The sequence below is a fragment of the Astyanax mexicanus genome, chromosome 16 (assembly GCF_023375975.1).
Source record: "Astyanax mexicanus isolate ESR-SI-001 chromosome 16, AstMex3_surface, whole genome shotgun sequence".
In the NCBI taxonomy this organism is placed as follows: domain Eukaryota; kingdom Metazoa; phylum Chordata; class Actinopteri; order Characiformes; family Acestrorhamphidae; genus Astyanax; species Astyanax mexicanus.
This window is the reverse complement of record NC_064423.1, coordinates 35,758,540-35,774,117: the sequence shown is the minus strand read 5'-3', so window position 1 is coordinate 35,774,117 and position 15,578 is coordinate 35,758,540.

The window sequence follows — 15,578 nt, the reverse complement described above, 5'->3', positions numbered from 1 at the left end:
TTTATCCTTTTTCATCTTCACACTTTTCCTCTTGCAGTGCTTTTGTGGTTCTTCTGTTTCTCTTTCTTTTCCATCTTTCATTTCTTCTCTTTTATGTATTATATTCCTTCTACATTTTCTTCTTAACTTTCTTTTATCTCCTTTTCCATTGTAGTCACTTTGTATTTCTTCTCTTTTTCTCCTTTGTATTTCTTCTTCTTCTCCTAATTCCTGTACTTCTCTTTCTCCTGATCATTTTCTTCTTTCAATATTTCTTTTTTCTTTGTAGTCTTCTTCTTTTTCTACTTTCGTCCAGTTTTCATTTCTCCTTTTTTCATTGAAGTTCCTCTTTCTTCTTTCTCCTTCTGATCATATTTGTGTTCTTCTTTCTTTTTCATTCTATTATGTCTTCACTTCTTTATCTCATCCAATTTTTCCTCCTCCCGTTTCTCTTCTTGTTTTTGTTTCCTTTCTTTATTATTTCATTTTCTTCTGTTTCGTTTCTCGTTTTTTTTATCACAGTCCTACTTTTATTTCTTTGTTAACTTCTTTTCAATGTTTTCTTTTTGTCTGCTTATCTTTTTCTTCTCTTGCCCTTTTCTTCATCTATTCCTTTTTGTTTCCACTGTATCTCTTTGTAGTTCTTCTGTTACTCATTCTTTTCCTCCTTTCATTTCTTTTCTTTTATTCATTGTAGTCCTTTTTCATTCTCCTTCTTAACTTACTTTTGTAGTCACTCTATTTCTTCTTTACCTTTTTTCTTCTTTGCCTTCTTTCTTCTTCTCCTTGTTCCTGTACTTCTCTTTTTCTTATACTAGTTTGTCTTTCAATTAATTTTTTATTGTTGTTTTCTTCTCTTTTTATTTTCTTCCATCTTTCTTTTATTTCCTTTTTTAATTGGAGTTTATTCTCTCCAACTTCTCATCATTCTTATTCCCTTTATCCACTGTTTTCCTTCACTGATCATCTTGTTCTTTTTATTTTCCTAATTATATTTCTTCTTCTTCTTCTTATGTCATCTTCTTTCCTCTTCTTCTTTTATTCCTTATCTTGTTCTTATTCCTTTTCTTTGTATCATAATTTCTTCTTTTCCTTATTCTTGTACTTTCTCTTCACTTCCTTCTTGTGCTCCTTTTTTCTGCTTCCTGTCCCATACCCCTTCTTGTTCTTCTTTTATTTTACTTTCTATTCCATCTTGTTCCTGTTTTCTTTTATTCTCGTTCCTCTGCTGTTCCTCTATTCTTATTGGTGTTGATTGTGTTGTTCCTCCTTTCTCCTCCTTCTTTTCCGTCCCTTATTGTATTTTTCTCTATAGTGTCTCTAACCGCTCGGGATCTGAGCGAGGCCATTTCAGCTTAATCATTCTGAACAACACTCGCCATCTCACACTCAATTTGCCCTCCCGAGATCCCGCCGTATAGCGATTGGGCAGATGCTCCTCTGGGCCAGACACGCTTCTCTGGAACAGCGCTTTCCATTTAAAACACTCAACAGGAGGATATTGGAGCGCATTGACAGAGGCTTTAGCAGATCAATGGGCTTGTGTGTTTGGGGTATGAATAATCTGTCTTGGGGGTAATGAGGGAGCCTTTTAGGTAGAAAACCTGAGTCCAGTTAAAACATATGCTGGAGAATTCTCATGAAGAAGCATTTGGGTTAATGAGTCTCTACTGTCTATTGATTCTATTGATTTAATTTACAAATTATTTGCTATGATAGGCCCACCATATGGAGCTTCAGTGGGATTCAGTGGATATCACAGTAAGCCAGTATAATTAATTTAGACCAGTGTTTTTGTCCTGGGAGCTCAATTTACTCTGCTATTGATTTTGTACTCCATGCTCTGAACCTTTTGCATGTTCTTCATTATGCTGTACATGTTTAGGTGTTGATGGATCTTGATTGTATAGTTTGGTGTTGTGGGCTCTTGGGGTTCAGCAAATAACAAACTGAAATATCTACCTAATGGACTGTCACGACAAGTCACATAAACTACAGGCAGGTAACAGGTACCCAGATGTGTTATTTTTGTGGCTGTGTGAATACTTTTGAAATCCAACCAGACATGTATAAAGTACTACAGACTCAGACTTGAGTAAAACTACAAGTGCTCAAAAAAAGTGACTTGAGTAGAAATTGAAGTGTTCTTTAATCTCCACACTTTAGTGGAAGTAGTAAAGTATTCCACATTTTGTACTTAAGTATTGCAAGTAGTTTAAAGTAAAATGCAGTACTTAAGTACTGAAAGTAAAAGTACAGTACTGTGTTATTAATGTAGTTATTACAGAAAGCAGTGCAAAGTTATCAGTGATAAAGTGGGAACAATGCTTAATTAATCAAAGAAATTTTCAGTAGAATGCACGATTACTAAAATATTTGATAGCTGCTGTCACACTTGCCAGACATAAGCGGATACCAAACACACAGTTTATTAATAAAGGGAGTTTAGACTTTAGACTTACAGGGGTAGTCAGGGACAGGCAGGGTCAGGATCAAATTGGCAGCAACAGAAAATAGCATACCAGAGTAAGAGCAGTTTAAAAGGGTCATACACGGAATATCCAAACAGGTAAAAGGGCCAGGCAAAAGAGAAGTCTAATAACAAAAATACGATAAACAGTCAGTACTAGGGCAAGGTACAAGAGTAGTAATAAGAAATGCTTGATTGAAGAGCTAGACACTAGATTCAGTACCGGATTACAAACTACTGAAAATGAGGGGTATATATACTAACAGGACCAGGAGTAAGCAATCAGAAGCGTGGCGAGTTTGAGCACCATAGCGTCACATGATCAGCAGAGTCCGGAAAGTCTAGTGTTAGGGCATGCTGGGAGTTGGAGTCTTTAGTGTCTTTAGTATGTGTATCAGAGTTCATAGCTGGCAGAACTGATAGGACTGATTGCTGCAGCCCTACTGCTGTATTACGGACTTACTGTGTTACATTGTGATGATTAAGTTTTCTCTTTTTTTTTAACAGTATAATATCTCTCCCCTGACTTTTGGCATGAGAAATCTTCTTTGTCTTACTGTAAGACCCATTTTAGTAACTCACATTCCTGATTCTATTTATACAGTAGTTTGAAGCCATTCTTTTCTTCTGGTTCAGCAGATAGACTGCTGTAGATCACCCATCTCACTTCAGAGCTGTGGAACAAAATGCTCCAAACCGAGAAAAATCAAGAGCAACAAACTTCACTTCCTACGCTGACAGAGGCAGGATGTGCTCAGATGTTCTGCTGTAAAGTGAGCTCAGTGCTGGAGGTGGTTTTAGACCTCTCGTTTTTCACTCCTACTCGAGTTGACTTTAGTAGCTGCTGTATTTTTAACTGTATTTTACTGTGTGGATCCAGGCAGCTTTACTCGTGTCTCCTCTTGCAGCTGCTGAGATTTCTCGTCGCTCTTGAGCTTCTGAATCACTTAAATTCTAATTCTTATCAACGTGACAGCTAATTATTAGCGGCTATATTTGCTTTGAAAAGGTGATTGGCAGATATCTTCATTTCTACCAGCAGTGTACACAAGTCTGTCGACACGTGCCAGCTCTGTTTAAAGGATGGAGCTTTTTGATGGATTACTCCATAGAGTCTTGCCTTTCTCTGACGCCTCGTCCATCATCTCAGAGCTTAATGTCATCCACTAACATTTCCACCCAAATGTGGATGCACTGTAGTAAAAGAGTGGCTGGCGGAATGAGCCGAGCGATAGATCACAGGCGCTGCTCCGCCTCTGGAACAACGCGGCAGCGTGACAGATCCAGAACATTGTAATATTCAGCCTCATTGCCTCGACTGCTGTGTGGAAAGACTCTGACGTCTTCAGTCAGTCAGTCAGAAGCTAGATCTGTCTACACTTCAGCACAGAAATCCAATAATGCGGTTTAGCCTACAACCATAGACACAAAACTGTCTATGAGCCATTTCACCGAATGGGTGCCATTTCTGTCCCCAGGAAACTACATGTATAAATGTGAACACAAAATACTTTAATATACTTTTTATTATTAGGCATAGTGTCTTGCCCATTGACCTAATTGTAAAAGTAAGATATGTAATTAAAAACATTAATAAAAAATACTTAGAACACTGAAAAAATAGCATTTGTTACCCATCCCCACTCTCTAACTATAAACCTTGCCATGAACTATAATTAATAAAATCCTTCAGAGATGTTTTTATATTTTCTATATATTTTAATAAGTTTAAATACACAGTTTAGTTGTGTCCCTGGGTTTTTACTCAGTCCTGTTAGCATAAAACATTACATATCTGGAACATTCTACAATGTAATATAATGTAACTAACTATTTCTAACCTCATTTCCTTCTTCCCCTCCTTCACTTCTCTATCCTCTTATTTCCCTTCGACCTCCTTTAAGCCCTATCTAAAAATGTTTTACCTTTAACTTCTATTACTTTGTACTTCACTATTGTAAGTCGCTTTGGACAAAAGCGTCTGCCAAATGTAATGTAAAATGTAATGTAAAATGTTAGAATGATAAAACTGGCTCTCATCAGGACTGCTTCAGGAAAAAAGGAGCAAGCGTCTGCCAAATGTAATGTAATGTAATGTAACTCACATCTACAACAGGAAGTGACATCAGTTGGCTCCTCTAAAGATCATGTGAAGACCAAAATTAAGTTCCCTCATTTGTATTTCTGTTGATTTGATCTAATTGGAACTATGACTGAGGAGGTCAATCTCAAAACTCAGTCCTGTTACCCAAATTAATTCTTAGATCTTATTTGTTTATTTGTAAAGTACCAATTTGGGAAATTTACTAAAATGTGCTCAGTGTTCTCATGCTATTAGCGTAGCCGCCTTTGAGCTATTTTTCATGTTTTTGCTAGTTTTATGCTAAAAAACTCATTCCTGTTACTTTCGTTCCTGTTACTCAAAGCATAAAAAGTAGCAGGAATGAGTGCCAGTAACAGGAATGAGTGCATTTGAGTTCAATGAGTATATTCTTGTCATAAATATCAATTATTTGAACATGAAGTCAACCATTTCTTTAAAATAAAGACTTTCTTTAGAGAAAATCAGAGGAATTAATGGACTTGCTTTTAAACGTGTTTTTTAAATGGGACATGAGTTTTGTATCCATCTTCAGATTAGAAACCTTGTAAGAAACGAAGTAAAGCTGCCTGAGTTTCACCAGTACATGTTTTGAATAGTTAAATATATGTGTTCTTAGATTCAGAGTTAAAGAAGTTTTAGTTGGAAGAGTTACAACAAGGAAATGGAACCCATTTGGTGGAATGGCCCCAATACCACTTTACCACTGAGGCAAAACTATTAATCTATCTCTATTAATAACTCAAAATATCTTAAAATATCTACTGTTGTAATATTCATCTTGGTACACTACTTTAAGGCCCAATCCCATTTCACCTGTTGGCCCTACCTCTGTTTTGCACGTGCACACTTAGGGGTAGGGTATCCTGATTCTTGTTAGGCTGGAGGGGTAGGTTAGGGGAAGTGTTGGGACTGTATGATTTATGTAGATGTAGATTTTTTTCAGAGGCAAATTCAAAACAGAGGGTTATGAGAATCACTGGCAAGATGGCGGCACAAACAACCAAAGAAACCCACAGATAAGGGTATTGATTTGTTACAAATGATAATAAACACAACATTAGCATAGTTTAATGAGTAGTGTCAATGTTTTATGGCCATTTTCTTCATAAAAAGTGTGAAAGAGTCTAGTAGTCATCTCAATAGCTATAGCTAGCTAACTTTCCAGTTCCACCTTAAATGGTGCAACAGAAGACAGAGGCTGCAGCATTTAAGGTGGAACGGAAAAATAAAATAAAACAAAAGCTAATAAAATTAGCTTTGTTCTCTAGTGCTCCATCCAATATGTTTTGATTAAATGACTTCATATAATTATATTAAATAATTTAGTATAAAGCCTTTTCTGGACTATAGAGACAGTTACTCCAACAACAGCAGGATAAAACTCTTTATTAATTAAATATTCTTTATTTATTTATTCTAAGATTGAGCATGTGTTCCAATACTTTAGACCATAGAGTGTGTATGAAAACCTAAAAAATGTCTATTAGGGGCACTGCCACTATGATCAGGAGATCACTGATTCGAATCCCGCTCATGTAGCTTGCTCTCTCTGGGTTTGTAGATGGCACTCTCTCCTCCTTTCACTCCTAGGGTGATGTTGATGAGCACGAGGCATCTGTGAGCTGATGTATCAGAACTGAGTCGCAGCGCTTTCTTCCGAGCTTTAGCGCTGTGATGCTACTCGGTAGTGCTGCATCATCAGCAGTTCAAAAAGAGACGGAGTCTGACTTCACATGTATCCGAGGAGGCATGTGCTAGTCTTCACCCTCCTGGTGTTGTGGCATCACTAGTATTGGGGGATATAAAATTGTATTAACTTAAAGCAGCATTATGGTACTGTAGATCTAGTATTTCTTGTTCATTCCCCCTACACTCAAGAAGTACAATTTGTGCTTTGAGACACTACTGGTGCCAATAGGGTCACGCTTATCTGTTATCCGTTCCAGGGAGTCCTATTGTATCAGCAGTCCTTTTCTACAGGGACTCAGGGAGCAGCGAGTGCAACCTAGAAGGTGTCTACATATATTTCTGCATATGTACAAAAATATCCAGACAGCCTTTGTAAACTGTGAGTTCAGCTCATTTTTCATTTCCCAATACCAGGTGTTGACTGACTCTTAATGCTTATAGTCTCTAAATACATCCAGATCCCATGAAAATGTATTAGAAAGACTTCCCTGTACATTAAAGACAGTTACTCCAACAAAAGCAGAATAAACCATTTTTTAGAATTAGTATTTCTTGCTTTTTACTTAAAATTTTAAAGGACATGCTTTAAATATGAGTTTCTGGGCAAACCATTACTTGTAATAATCAGAAAGGGCACAATCTTGTATTTTTGTACAGTAAAAAAAATAAAAAACTTTTAATGGACATCAGAGTAAAAAGTATGTTTTATTCTATACTCTTTTTGCAGATAATTTTGGTAAAATTCTATTGATCCGTTCAGCGAGGAATTGCAATATTATGTAAAGAACAATAAGCAGATTTACATTATGTCAAAAATGATTTATTAAAAACTTCAGTGTTTGCAGGACAGCGATGGTTAGCAGCTGTATACATACTCATACTCTAAAGACCTTATTGTACACCCTGTGCAAGGTGCGTTGTGATGGTTTTTGCTATCTTACACCCCGTCAACAGTCTATTTTCACGCCTTGAGCCATCGCCATTAAAATAGCGTCGTAGTTTAGGAATAAATCTACACTGATGGGTGTGGTGGTCCGGAAGTGAGATGTGCTCAGGTAAATTTCTGGCGTGTTTCTATTTTGGTGGCGGAAAACACAGGAGCTCCACTGACTGATTAATACCCTGACAACAGTCAACAGTCAAGAGTCCATTCCTATAGGTGCGCCCAGCATGATGTGTACACCCACACTCATTAAACACACATGGACGCACTGCAAAGCACAAACCTGACTTTTAACTAAAAAATAAACAGAATAAAGAATGAAATAACATTGCTGTTTTCTTATAAATGAGATGTTGGTGTACTTTTACAGCATGAATGCGCAGGTCAGTATCCTCTACTAAGATGCACACAAGCGCTGCTCTGTTAAGATACAAACACGCCAAAGTCAGAGCTCACCTGGTTCTTAAAGGGAATGACGGCTGGCACACTGATTGGTTTATTTTATGTTACACCCAAAACCCACCCATGATTATTTAAGAGAATTAGTACATGCATTTTTGCGTGTTTTGAGATGTGCAAGGCAGATTTTTGCACACTGACACGCCCTAAATCCAGATGTGAGATCCTGCAATCGACCGGTGTGCTATAGATCCCTAAAATAGAGCCCTAAATGTCCAAACCATTTACCCCGGTCTGTTTTAGGTGGAGAGAGACCTGATGGAGCTCTCAAACCTCACTTCATTCATCTCTCTCTAACTCTCCTCTTCACTTCCAGCCTCCTGTCTTCTCATCAGTGCTGTATCTGGTCTTGTTTGGACATCATGTGTGATGTAACTTCTTGTAGGGAGAACATGTTGACCTGTTGAGATGTTATCCATTATCCATCTGTCAATTACGTCTCCTGTCGTGTTCCTGTCGTTGTGAAATGTACGGGTGCATTTAACACAGCTCTTTCTTAGTCATGCTGTGCTAAACGATCTGACAAGACCTTTTAGTCAACAGACGTCCATCAGTGCTCACACAGACACCTCTCCACTGCAGGACAGCCATCACTCCTGCTCCTGCCCAGTCTGATACTCGTGCTATGGGTGAGCATGTGAGCAGCTTGTCAGGTTCACTCAATCTTACAGGATGTCTGTGTGATTTAAGGACAGGCCTGATTCTGAGGCCTGGCTTGGTCTGGTCTTTTTCTAGTCTTTTTATTAGTTTGATTTAAACCAAAATAGCATGTGTGAAAGATTCACAGAAGGTTCAATCACAACAGGTGGTCTTGGTCCAGATTACCTAAACCATGATCTGGTACAGGTGAATCTTAAAAAAAAATAGAATATCATTGAAAAGTTACTTTATTTCAGTAATTCAGTTCAAAATGTGAAACTCATGTTATATAGATGTGCTCCACAAAGGGTGATCAATTTTAAGCGTTTATGTCTTTTATTGTTGATTACTATGGCTTACAGCCTATGAAATCCAAAAATCAATGTCTCAGAAATTTGGAATATTATAAAACACCAATTGGTACTTTTGGCAGTACTGTGGGCAGTGTGCCAAGTCCTGCTGGAAAATGAAATCTGCATCTTCATAAAAGTTGTTATCAGCAGAGGGAAGCATGAAGTGCTGTAAGATTTTGTGGGAAAACAAAACTGCACTGACTTCAGACTAGATAATAAAACACAGTGGATCAACACCAGCAGATGACAGACATGTCTCTCCAAACCATCACTGATTGGTGGAAACTTCACACTAGATCTCAAGCAGCTTGGACTGTGTGTCTCTCCACTCTTCCTCCAGACTCTTCTTCCTTTGATTTACAAATGAAATGTAAAATTTACTGAAGATCAGTGATGGTTTGGAGAGCTGCCATTATTACTTAATTTCTATCCTGCTCTAAACTTCCAAATGTACCAATGTTTAATCGTTTCAACATATTGTAAGAAAACACTAGGCATTAAAATCTTTTTTGGTTACAGTAACTATCTCCATATATCTATAAAGACAAAAATGAATTAGATCAGGCTATTATGGCGTGTAGAGCTCTCGTAAAACAGTAGCAGTCTGCTGTTTTATATTTCTGCCACGTTTATTGAAACCACTGCTGTAAGGTCATTTATATGTTGTTGTAGTTATGCATATTTTATGACTCAGCATAAAAATAAAAATATATATTGCCTAGTAGATCTTTAATGTCTCTTCTTGCCTAGCTTGCAGAGTTCTGGAAAACCACCTGGATCCAATGCAGGTACTCTGTGAAGGCAGAGAAACTAAGAACTATATGATTTTTAAAGGAATTATCCAAAATTTAAATGATAAAACATTTAAATATTGCAATTATTTTAGCACCAAATGTTTTGCCCATTGTTCTATACTCCCTATATTACCTATACACCCTATACACCCTTAACTACCCAATTCCCTCTATATATTACTTTATACTAACTACTAACTACTTCTAACCTCATTTCCTTCTTCCTCTCCTTCACTCCTCTATCCTATTATTCCCCTTTGTCCTCCTTTTATCCCTATCCATAGATGTTTTTCCTTTAAACTTATTTTACATTGTACTTGACTATTGTAAGTCGCTTTGGACAAAAGCGTCTGCCAAATGTAATGTAATTATACTACATTAAACTATACTATACTATACTCTCTATATTACCTTATACTATAGTATAGGGTAATATAGTGAGTATAGAATAAAATAGGGTATACCCTATATGCACTATATTATATTTTCTATCCTACACTACCCTGTACCCCCTATATAATCCAATACTTTTTTCTATATCCTATACACCCTATCTCACCCTATGGGCCATATTCTTTGCGATCTATAGCGCATGGGTCAATTCCAGCTGGTTTCGGGGCATGTCGGTGTGTCTTTGGTATCGTAAGTGCACAAAAAAAGCCCTTTTTGTGCTCTTACTTTGGCGTGTTTGTATTTTAACAGTGCAGCGCTTTTGTGTGTCTCAGCAGAGGATACTGACCTGTGCTTGCACACCGTGAAGGTACACTAGCAGCTCATTTAAGGGAACAGCAATGTTATTTTATTGTTTATTCTGTTTATTGTCGAGTTAAAAGTCGGGCACACCTATATGAATGAACTCTGATGATTGACTGTTGTCAGGGTTTATATCAGTCAGTGGAGCACCTGTATTTTACGCTACGAAAATAGAAACACACCAGATATTTACCTAACCACACACCTCACTTCAAAACCACCATGCCCATCAGTGTAGATCTATTCCTAAACTCCAAAGCTGTTGTAACAGCAAGGGTGCAAGGCATAAAAATAGACAGTTGATGCGTACAATAGGGCCCTATATGTTCTTTACTACCCTATACTTACAATACTACACTATGCACTATCCTATATTACTATATATTAACAAATAATATATACAAACATGGATTCCCTATGCTCCCTATACTACCTTATACTGTGCACAGGTGTGCAGCTAGTAAAAAGCATCAGTGATTATTTTATAGTGACTGTAAATTATGGCCCTATGGATGGTTCAATCATGACCATGAATCAGAACTGTCTGGTGTGTTTGTGCTCCCATAAGTATGGTGGCACAGGAATTTCAGCGCTGATTAGGTGGGCCACTGCTTGCCCTAGAAACAACACAGTAATAAAAAAAGATTTTCAATGTCTACTAAAAGCAAATATCAAGTATAATCTTTCCATTCTGCTTGTATTAATGCCACCCTTAAGCTGGTAAACCTATGCAATCTAAAGTTTGTTTGGATATCTGTTATGGATGAAAACACAAGTTAATTTGCTTTTAAATATGTTTATAATATTTGCCATTGATTGAAATGGTAACATGGCTAGTAAAACTCATGCAAGTTACCTATTTTAGTCCCAAACAGCTCCATATCCACTCCATCAATGGCCTTCACCAGATTCACCAGCTTCCTGTATTTATTCTATATTCATGTCCATGTCTGATACATCCCACAATGACAGTATCTTCAGTGAACATCTGCAGATGACACGACTCAGTGTTGTTCCTGGAGTCAGAGGTGTACAGGTGGAACAGGAATGGAGCTAGTACAGTTCCCTGGAGGGCTCAGGTGCTACACAGAGCTATATCTGAGACACAGCGCTGCAGAACCACGCGAGCTCGGGTTGTCCAGTCAGATAGTCGATACTCCATGAGATGATGGATTTTTCCACCTGTATCAGTCGAAGCTTCTCCTCTAGCAGTGCAGGCTGTATGGTGTAGAATGTACTGAAGAGAAATCGAAGAACATGATCCTTACATCACTGCCTGCTGTGTGTAATAGTCTATGCTTTTTACAGCAGGTAGGTTAATAGACTGCATCTTCCTATCATGCTAGCTGCAGAGGGTCATGTGATGGTCTGGCTAGTGGTCTGATTTGCAGTTTCTTCTTCAGGTGGGATATCAGAGCAACAGGTTAATGGTCATTCAGTGCCATTGGTTAATTTTGCACCGATGTTAGCCATTGACTTACTCTCAGTCTCCCAGACAAAGGTCGCTAGGAACCTGGGTGTTATGGTTGATGACCAGCTCTCCTTCAAACACCATGTTGCTTTGCGCTTTACAATATCAGACAAATTCAAAATAATAAAACCACCACAGATGGTTCAGAACTTAATTTCACTTAACTTTAACCTTGTCAAGTAGTTTAATTGTCAATACTGCATATATACAGGACATACAAAGAATTGAATTTACATCACTCTGCTTCCCAAAGTTACAACAAGTACAGCAAGAAATAAATATAAAAGAATGAGAGACACTAAATCAGGGGTCACTAATAGGCGGACCGCGGTCCGGGTCCGGACCCAGACGTTTTCCAATCCGAACCCAAGCCGATAAACTACTGAGAAGGATTTAATTTTGACAGTGTTCATTTAAAGCGGTGGAACGTTTATTGTCTTTATGGTTTATGTGCTTTACAGCACTTTACTCCACCTGATCAGAACTCCTCAGCAGGAAAAAAACACTTCCGCGCTCGCAGGCGCACTCTCTTTGCTCCCAAAACAACCCTACCTCAACACTAAGGCAACCCCTAGGGGACAAAAAGCATTGGCAACTCCCCCCATCAGCTTTACCCACAACATAATAAAGTCTGATACAGTAATAATATTAAATTAAATAAAGCTGCTGTTTTAAAAAAAAAGGTGACATTTTGGCCAAATTCAGCAAACATTTCTCCGTATATTGTACGATTTATCATTTATGTAATTATTACTATGACAGGCAGGTCTAAATCTAATATAAATAACATCAAATAGAATAAATATAGCATTTAAAAACAAAGTTAACATACAGATTCACATTTTTAGACTCGATAAGTTCAATTATTAAAGGTTGATTCCATTTATTTTATGATAGGATGATAATGTAATTATTGTGACAGGCCTATTTAAAACAATAAATATTGTTGAAATATACTAGTATGTGTAATTTGTTTTGTCTTTCAGTTGTGGAAAAAACACTGACAGAACTACTATAGGCTTCTTCAGTAAACAGAATAAAACACTGAATTATAACACAAGTTAACATTGACGACGGTCCGGACCTTAGCCTGATGAAATTTTCTTTAACTGGACCAAACTGAATTCTAATTAAATGACACAGACATAGACATATGTGAGACAAGAGACACAAGACAATAGTGCAATAGTGAAGGGGGGATTCAAGATAAAATGACAGTATTAATATAAACATTAGTGCAAATAAATATCTTAAGGCTGGTAAAGTGTACGAGTGCACACTGTTTTCTAAAGCTCATCGTTTTAGATGGAATTAAAATGGGTATGACAAATGCTGATTGAGCTCCACTGGCTACCAGTTGCTGCTCATATTAAATTCAAAGCTCTTACAATCGCCTACAAGGTGATGACAGAACAGCTCCTTCCTACCTGCACTCGCTCCTTGATATTGGATCCCCTGTCTCCACAGTGGGGACAACCATGGATTTAAGGCTATATAAGCAGCTTTGTGGCTCACTTGGCTCACTGGTTAGAACTTACAGAACTGACAGAACATGACGTAACCCCTTAACAGGCCAGCATTTTTGTAAATTTTCTGCCTCATATTAAACACCTAAATTTTGAGGATTTCTATTCAAGCATTACATAAAAAGGTTTCATGAATAATAAAAAACGTCACTGAAAATCCAAATTGTAAAGGAAAATATTCAAAAATATTGAACTAAAACTGCAACTGTCAAAATATAATGGAAAAAAAAACATTAAATTGGTGCTTTCCTAAACTTCATTTCAAAATCAGTATTCAAGTGAATACAAACCAAACATTTAATGTCCTCCAAACCTGTTTTATTATGGTTCCAGAATTGCAGTATTTGTGTTGATTCCTGGTACTGATCTAAAATATTAGGTGTTATATTAAGTATTAACTTATTTTAGTGCAGAGAAAAGGGTTTTGTATTATCTACACTTGTAGCCATATACAGGCCAGGGCTTGTTAAGTGATTTTTAAGGTGCTTTATACCTTGTTACTTTTTATTTTGTTAAATTTTGTCTATCCCAAAATAGCATACTTAATTAAATTGCGCTTTGTGGAAAAGAGCCTTATCTCAGTGCACTTCTTTGGCCTAATGTCATGCTGTCACCATTTCCCGAGTTCAGGTTTCTCCCCTCCCTGTCTCCACCAAGTTCTGGCTTTGTTCTCCAAGGTCCGCCCCCTTGTCATGTACTGTATGTCACCTGCCTGCTGTATGTAATCCCTTTTTGTAATCATTGCTCACAGCTGTCTCACAGCAGTCGTCTGTATATTTATCCTCCTGGCTTTTAGTTCCTGCTGTGCATGCCTGTATATCTCACGTTTGGATCCCTTTTGTGATTTTGCTTTATTTCATGTTTTTCTCAGGTCTCTTTAGTTTATCTTGTTTTTCTCTTGTTCTTTTTTTCTCAGCTCTATTTTTAACCAGAATTTTCCAACTTCCAGATGCATCTAGCTACAGCTACATTAACTCACTACTTTATTTGAAGCAATCTGCTCTTCACAGTTTAATAACACACAGGGCCTGTTGTCCACCCTTTCACAAGGTTGCTATCTTACACCCCGACAACAGTCTATTTTCATGCCTTGCGCGGCACTGTTACAATAGCTTCAGAGTTTATAAATCTACACTGATGGTAGATTGTGTGGTCTGGAAGTGAGGTGTGTTTCAGGTACATTTCTGGAGTGTTTCTATTTGGTGGTGGAAAACACAGGAGCTCCACTTACTGATTAAACCCTGACAACAGTCAATCGTCAGAGTTCATTCCTATAGGTGCTCCTAGGGCTCATACACCCCTGCTTATTAAACACACACACACACACACAGACGCACTCGAATGCACTGCAGAGCACAAACACGACTTTTAACTCAACAATAAACAGTGTGAGTGAGCGAGAAACAGCGCAAGTTAGTGAGAGACAGAGTGAAAGAAGGAGAGACAGAGCAAGTGAGCAAGAAACAGAGACAGTGTGAGTAAACGAGAGACAGAGTGAAAGAGGGAGAGACAGAGCAAATGAGCGAAAGAGAGCACATAAGAGCAAGAGAGGGAGAGACAGCACGAGAGAAAGAGAGACAGAGCTAGAGAGCGAGGGACAGTGCGACTGAGCGAGAAGGGAAGAGACAGCTTGAGAGACAGAGTGAGAGAGCGGGAAAGATAGAGTAAGTAAGTGGGGGACAACGCGAGAGAGCAAGAGACACAGTGTGAGAGCGAGAGGCAGTGCAGAGAGTGAGAGACAGAGTAAAAGAGCGGGAGAGATAGAGTAAGTAAGTGGGGGACAACGCGAGAGAGCAAAAGACACAGTGTGAGAGCGAGAGGCAGTGCGAGAGAGCGAGAGACAGAGTGAGAGAGCGGGAGAGATAGAGTAAGTAAGTGGGGGACAACGAGAGAGAGCAAGAGACACAGTGTGAGAGCGAGAGGCAGTGCGAGAGAGCGAGAGACAACGCAAGAGACAGAGCGAGAGTGCGAGAGAGTTTGCTCTGTGCATGCTCTCCTCGTTTGGCACGATTATGCTTGTTTAATGCAAAGTATCGAAAATAGGCACCAATTTTTTGGACCTTTCGGTACTCGGTAGTACTGAGACATTTCCATCTGCATCTTTTTTGGTATTGAATTTCGATACCCAGCTCTAGGTATGAGTTAATTTCAGTCATGTTGCTTCCACTATGTGTCTTTATTCCAGCTGTGATGAAGGACTGTCCAGGTGCAAATCTTAAGTGGAAATCAAGGTTTCCTGCATTCTCCTGCAGAAAACATGCTCTGTTTCTTTGTGTTTGTTGTTTATTCCTTTCTGTTCTTGCTTCCCTGCGTACTTTGTTTCTGCAGGTTGGCAATTCCTCCTCTAAAATATCCCACTATTGAGTTTTTTTATGCCGCAGCTATTCCCCGCAGAGCT